This window comes from Petaurus breviceps, unplaced genomic scaffold (assembly GCF_028583685.1).
Source record: "Petaurus breviceps papuanus isolate PSGF00001 unplaced genomic scaffold, PetGlider_PUasm1.0 38, whole genome shotgun sequence".
NCBI classification, from domain to species: Eukaryota; Metazoa; Chordata; class Mammalia; order Diprotodontia; family Petauridae; genus Petaurus; species Petaurus breviceps.
Genome location: NW_027186304.1, coordinates 81,935,766 through 81,943,383, shown reverse-complemented (window position 1 = coordinate 81,943,383; position 7,618 = coordinate 81,935,766). Strand labels below are relative to the sequence as shown.

Sequence of the window (7,618 nt, the reverse complement as noted above, 5' to 3'; positions counted from 1 at the left end):
CTTCAGACACTTAGTGGCCTATGTAACCCCCAGGCAAGACACTCAACCTCCACCTACCTCTTTTTCCTCAGTTGCAAAACGGGGGTAATTATTAATAGCACCTCCCTCCCAGGGTTTTCGGGAGAATAAAATTACATAATGTTTGGAAAGCACTCTGCAAAGCCTAAAGTGCTGTGTAAATGCTAGCTCCTGTTATTTTTACTACCATTGTTCCAAAGGATGGAATTCTTGGCCAGGTTTTAACACGCGCAGCATCCCAGACTTGCCAGCAGGAGGAGTTAGGCGTTCATTTCAGCCCGAGTATGGGAGCAAGGACGAGAATGACTGCTAAGGCTTTCGTTTTCAGGCTTGGGTGTACTTATTATATTGCTTTGCGTCCATTTTCCCTTCATATTTGAAGGGAAAGGGGGAAAAAAAGCTGTTGCCGAATAGAGACAAGTCACCTGAAAACTCAGCCAGCCCTGGGCACATTTTATTTTCTTAGAACCTTCTCTCACCTCAAGTTCAAGGTATGTACCACACAGACATCAAAAGGATATCTTTTTTTAGCTAGTTCATCCATACAGTCCTATGTAAATTTTGTAGAGAACAGGATATTATTACTTGTATATGCATGAGGGCGCTGAAGACAGATAGCCCAAGAGTCCAAGGCCATACAAGTCCGTGGGAGAATTAAAGGGAACAGAATGTCTTTACAATGTTATCTCTATGGAGCTCAGGCATCGTACTTTGTACCTACTGGTGTTCTATAAATATTTGTTAAATGAATGAATGAATGATTGAATGAATGAATGAATGAATCTCTCCTCACTGTTAACAATGATAAAACAAATGTAGAGAAAATAAGTGACATTTCTAGGGCTTTTACCTAAACTAGAAAGTCTGAAATATGAACTGAAAATAGTATTTATTTCTTATTTATAGCATTATAAACCTGAGAGCTGGAAGGAGTCTTAAGGATTATCCAGCCCAATACCCTCTCTCTCTTCTCTCTTCCCCAACCCACACACTTTGTTTATTTGGGTTTGGTTTTGTTTGGTTTTTTAATGTTCCTTGAGAGCAAGAACTGTCTTTTGCCTTTTTTATATCTCCAATACTTAGAGAAGTGCCTGGCATACAGTAGGTGATTAATAAATGTTTGTTGACTGACCAGCTGACATGGGTAAGGAAATCTGAGATCCATAGGAGTAAAGTGACTTGCCCAAGGTCACAACAAATAGGAAGTAACAGATCACAAACTTGAATCCAGATCCTCTCACTAAAAATTCTTTCTTTGTTGAGGACAGAAATCCATTGCTATGACCTACCTAAAGTATGTGAAGTTCTGTTTACAGAAGAGGGAGAACCTTTTTCTTTTTCAGATCAAAAGGTCTAAGCTAGGAAAAATTTTTGCTTCAGTTCAATAAATATTTATTAAGTACCTACTATGTACAAAGCACTGTGCTAGGTGGTCAGGTCACTGAGGAAAAAAATGGAAATTGTTGCTGCCCTGAAAAAAAGCTTACATTCTAGTGTTAAACAAAGGTAGCATTTACTAATGACCACTGTGGCTGCGAAGAAAACAACCGCAAGACAAAACTGTTGACTAGCCACCTGACTTATAGGTGAAGAAATCTGAGACCCCTAGGAGTGAATTACCCAGAGTAATTTAGAGGGGCACCAACAATAGCAACTAAAGAATTGTGAATGGTCCTCTGTAGATCATGGCACTTTAGTGTGGCCTGGAACAAGGCTTGGGCTTCAAAGAGGTGTCAGTGAAAAGGAAGAACATTGTAGGGATGGGGAGCAACCTTTGCAAAGACATGGACCTTTGTGTATAGGGAATGACAAATAAACCGGTTAGGCTGAGATAGAGAGTTCAAAGGTAGGTATGTTAGGTTACATTATGAGCCATATCATAGACTTCGAATGCCGATCATAAGAACCTGTATATTTACCCTCAAAGCAAGAGAGAGCTGTTGACCTTTCATGGATAGAAGAGTGACATGGTGAGATATGTGCCTTAGGCATATCAGTTTGGCAACTGTGTGGAAGAAGAATTTGAGAGGGGAAAGACTGGAGGCAGAGATGCCCACAGGAGGCTGTTGCAGGAGTCCAGGTGAGAGGTGATAAGGGCCTGCAGGAGAGCTATGGCAATCCGGCCAGAAAGAAGGGTGTGTTCATGTGTAAAAGCTGTTGTGACCAGAGAAGCAACAAGATTTCAAAGCTGATTGGATATGGAAGGGTGGGGAGGGGAGGGGAGGATGAGGGAAGAGTGCAAAATGATTCCAAAGTTACAGACAGGATGACTGAAAGGATGGTGCTGCTCCTGAAATAGGGAGTCAAAGATGAGAAATGGGTTAAGGGGGGGGGGGGAGATAAGTGAGTATTTTGTTCACATTTAAGTTAAGAAGCCTCAGGATAGCTAGGTGGTGCAGTGCCCCTGGAGGCAGGAGGAGTTGAGTTCAAATCCAGCCTAAGACACTTAACACTAGCCTTGTGACCTTGGGCAAGTCACTTAACCCCAATTGCCCTGACTTCCCTCCTCCAAAAAGCAAAAAAAAAAAAATTTTTTTTTAATAGATTAAGATGCCTCTGTAGGGGCGGCTAGGTGGCACAGTGAATAGAGCACCGACCCTGGAATCAGGAGGACCTGAGTTCAAATTTGGCCTCAGACACTTGACATACTTACTAGTCACTTAACCCCAATTGCCCTCCAAAAAAAAAAGATGCCTCTGTGACATTTGGGGCAAAAGGTCTGACAGTCAGTTAGTGATGAGTAAACTAGAGCTCAGGGGAAAGATGAGGGCTGGGTACAAATATTTGGTAGTTGTCTGTATAGAAATGATAACTGATCCAATGATCATAATAAGATCACCAAGAGAAAGAGAAAAGGGGCCTAAAAGAGAGCACAGAACCTTGAAATACACTCATATGTAGTAGGCAGGACACTGTGGTATAGTGGATAAGGGACTGGTTTTGCAGTCAGGAAGAACTGGGCTCAAATCTTGCCTCATACACTTACCAGTTGTGTGACCCTGGGCAAGTCGCCTAACCTCTCCGTGCCTCAGTTTCTGCTTCTATAAAATTAGGGGGAGTAGGGACTTGATTGTTTCAAAGGTGTCACTTAGCTCTAAATCTATGATCCTCTGACAATCTAGGAAAGGAGACTGAGAAAGAGCAGTCAGGGAGTCTTGGAGCTAAAGGGATGATCAACAATAATATCACCTGCTGCAGAATGGTCGAGAAACAGAAGATGAGAACGTGGAAAAGGCCAGTGGATTTAGCCTTTGAGGGATGAGATTGCTAGCAGCCTTGGAGAGAGCCATTTTGTTTAGGCCTGGAGTTAGAAGCCAGATTAAGACAGGCTGAGAAGTGAGTAGGAAGGAAATCCAACCTGGACTGCTTTTTCCAGGAGTTTGGCTGTGAAAGGGAAGGGAGATAAAATCTAACAGCTCAAGGGGAAGGGCATGGATAAACGGGAGCTTCTCCAGAGAACAACCAAAGCTATGAAGAGCTCTGCATTCCGCCCCCTCCCCTCCCGGGAAGCAGCAACTCTCAAAGTGTGGTATGTGGTATAACTTCTGAAGTTCCCAAAACCTTTTCAGGGAGGAATCTGTAGGGTCAAAACTGTTTTCTCAATAATGCTAAGACCTTTTAATTTCTAATGCAGGGAATATCAGTAGCTATAACCCAGGTAAACAAAAAGCTCTTTACCAGGAGGAGGGAGTGTCTTCAGTAATTTTTAAGAGGGTTAAGTGGTCCTGAGAGCAAACATTAGAGAACTGTTGCCACAGAGGATCACCTGAAGAAACTGGGTGATATTTAGCTTGAGGAACAGAAGAGTTGGGGGGGGGGGGGCATGATAACTATAGTTGTTGCTGTTCGATCATTTTCAATAATGTCAGACACTTCATGACTCCATTTGAGGTTTTCTTAGCAGAGATACTGAAATGGTTTGCCATTTCCTTCTCTAGCTCATTTTGCAGATGAGGAAACTGAGGCAAAACAGTGTTAAGTGACTTGCCCAGGGTCACATAGCTAGTGACTAAGACCAGATTTGAACTCAGGAAGATAAATCTTCCAGGACTGGCACTCTATCCACTGCCAAAAGACTTAAGGGCACTTTTAAGTTGTAATAGCATATGATTACAATCTTAAAACTTCCCTAAGACTTTTGGAATACTTTGTATGAAAAGATTGTGAAAAGTTGTCATAAATATGAAGGATTAGACTTTTCTTTTTGGCCCCAAAGGGCAGAATTTGAAGCAATGGTGAAAGTTGTAAAGAACCTGACTTAGGCTTGATGGAAGAGAGTACTTGCTAACAATGAGAGCTTTCCCAAAGTGAGAGCAGCTAGGTGTCTCACTGGATAGGCCAGGAGTTAGGAAGAACTGAGTTCAAATCCCGCCTCAGACACTTACTAGCTGTATAAACCTGGGCGTGTCATTTAATCCTGTTTGCCTCGGTTTCCTCCTCTGTAAAATGATCTAGAGAAGGAAATGGTCCTAAAGTATTTCTGCCAAGAAAATCTCAAATGGGGCCATGAAGAGCCAGACATCACTGAAAAAATTGCCTAAGCAACAATATGGACTGGGCTGTCTGGGAAAGTGGTGGGTTTCCTTAAGCTGTGGTTTTTCAAATGTAGATTGGATTGCCACTTCATGGATATGTTGGATAAGGGATCCTTGCCAGACCCAGGTTGGAACAGCCAGTCTTTGAGGCACTTAAGGATTCTGAGATTCTGTCTGTCTTTGACCCTACCATCTACTGTCTGGATCTTTGTACTTGGCTTAACCATTCATGTGCTATCATCTTTATAAACCTGACCACTGATCATCATGGGTCTGCAATGAATTCTTGGTAAAGTGGTTCTTAGAGGCTGTGGTATAGGAACTGATCATTTCCTGAATGAAACATTCCATTTGTTCAATATCACCCGTGCCTAGTGAGTGTGAGCAACAGATAAATGATGAGAAATTTGGAAAACAAAACAGAACAAAACAACAGGAGTCATCAGGGAAATGTATGCTAGGAAGAGAAAGAAAGGAGAAAGAAAGAAAGTGAAAGAAGGAAGAATTTCCAGCATATTAAGTAGATTCTTTGCGATGACAAGAGTCATGGGATAGACAGGCATGGATGGATAGCCATCTGCACTGTTGGAGGAAACATCCACGTTGATGAGATTATGGATCCATTTGAGTATTTGAATACTATTATCACCATTAAATACTACATTTGAGGCAGTTAGGTGACTGTAGCAACAAGCACACTGGCCTAGCCAGGATGGCTGCTAGCACAGGTTCTTATATCTGCTTTACTAGGAAAGATAGCTGTTCAAGGGGTCAACAGTCTTTTTTAATTACATTCATTAGTTCAGGTGAAAAATCAGCACCCTGAACTTCAGAGAAAATCCAAAGAAAGAAAATACAAGCAGAGAAATGAAGACCAATCAATAGACAGGGCTTCTAACTGTCTGAGAAATGAGCATAGATCAAGACAGATCCAACTGTCGGACCAAAGCAATACCTACAGTTACTAGAGAGAGAAGCACCAACATCTGGGTTTTAAAAGGGAAACATTCTTCCAATAAGTGAGTCACAAAGCAAAATGCTAACTTTAGAGTATATATACCCTTTTTAGAGTCAGAGGGCATCAATCACAACCTTCCTGACTCAGTGTCTAATTAGAAATTAATAAAAAGTGTGAAAGCCTTCCTACCAGCAAGCCTCCCCTAAGTAAGCTTCCCTTAATAGACTCCAGGTGAGGCTCATGAATGGGTGGGGAAGATCTTATATCCATTAACATTACAGTGGCTCAGTATATAAAGCACTGGGCCTGGAGTGAGGAAACCATGAGTTCAAATCCGATCTCAGACACTTACTAGCTGTGTGACCCTGGGCAAATCACTTAACCTATGTTTGCCTCAATTTTCTCATCTGTAAAATGGGTTGGAGAAGGAAATGACAAACTATTCCAGTACCTTTGTCAAGAAAACCCCACAGACAGTATTGACGTTCTATTGTCCATGGAGTCATGAAGAATCAGACATTACTGAATAACAATAGTATATCAATGAGGTTTAAAATACAGAGACCCAGAATAGTATCTGGATTCATATGTGCATAGTTGTCTACACATGAATGAAGTGCTAGGAGATGCAATGGATAAACTGCCAGGCACAGAGTCAGGAAGATCTGCTTCCTGGGTTCAAATCTGGCCTCAGACACTTACTAGCTGTGTGACCCTAGGCAAGTCACTTAACCCTGTTTGCCTCAGTTTCCTCATCTGGAAAAGGAAATGTCAAATCACTCCAGTATCTTTGCAAAAAACAAAAACAAACAAACAAACAAAAAAACAAATGGGGTCATGGAGAGTCAGACATGATTGGGAATGACTGAACAACAGCAACAACAATAAAAAATAAGAGAAATCTTTGCCCAAAATACGAAGATTAGTTGGGCAAAAGTGATTTGAGGGCTTGGGAAAATTTTTTCCACTTTCCATTTTCTTTTGCCTGCCATATATTGCCTTCCAGCATTCATTTTTTTTTTGTCCCAGAATCTTAGTTCCATTTAAATCAACAAACATTTATCCTGGGTTTACTGGCATACAAGCACAAAACATTGCCCAAGGTTCCACTGCATTGTAATCCCTCAGACATTTTGTAGCTGAAAACTATTAAAAATCAGTTAACTTAAGGAAGCTTAAATAGTCAGGTCATCATTTCCATGAAGAAAAGGAATATCCCTTTGGAATAAATTTTTAATTGTATCTGCTTTTCAGTTTTAGACACTTGGGTCCTCTGGGGTCTACTTCATGAGGGGCTGGGAAGGGAGGAGGGGCAGAAGGGAAGAGCAGGCGCTTATACACAAAGCCAGGGTGGGGAACTTTACTTCAATCAAGGGTCACTGACCAGGTTGGAAAACTACTCCAGGGCTATATAAAAGGCAACTTTTGTTTGCAGTAGCTATTTCAAAAGTAAATATACAGAGTTGGAACACTTTTTATCTTTAAGTAACCTGCAACAGGATATGGTAACTGAAGAATAAATGGGGGGGGGGGGGGGAAGGCCCTGGGAAATTAAAAACAGGGAGCATAAAACACAATCCAATAATATAACAAACAGTATTTAAAAAACAAACATCAAAACAACTTTGCTTTCATATTATGGCTGGTTAAAGCCCCAAAGAGGGAAGGAAAAGGGGAAAACCTGAAAATGAAGACAGTCTGAGTGAAAGGGAGGAGGAGACCAATGGGGAGACAGAAAGACCTGTATCACTACCTGCCACAGGTCCCAACCCCACCTCCACCTCTCCACTAGGCAGAAATCTGCCGCTGCCCTGGCTGGCAGTGGACTGAGTACTGGATGCCCCAGGCCCTCTCTTGGCCAGGACCCAAAACCACCCACTAGCAGGATCTCATTGTCATCTCACAGTGAAACTGCCTTAAGCAAGGACCTTCCTCTTTCCTACCCTCAAAACTCTCTTTCCGGAAAGCACAATCTTATTGGTTGATCTCTTCATTATTTATTTTTAGAAATGAAGTAAAAGTTATCTTATCATCCTGGATTTAACTACTTGAAGTACCCATAATTAAAAATCTCTAAATGGTGTCAATGCCATCAAAATCAATCCCC

At 41.6% G+C, this 7,618-nt stretch overlaps 1 protein-coding gene across 1 annotated transcript in view; it reads left to right on the top strand.

Moving 5' to 3' along the window:
- Window positions 1-385: 385 nt before the first annotated feature.
- NCOA2 (nuclear receptor coactivator 2) overlaps window positions 386-7,618 on the top strand; it is a 450,248-nt gene continuing 443,015 nt past the window's right edge. The window contains exon 1 of the mRNA XM_069100096.1: window positions 386-509. The gene's annotated coding sequence lies outside the window, so the exon portion shown is untranslated. The remainder of the gene's footprint in view (window positions 510-7,618) is intronic.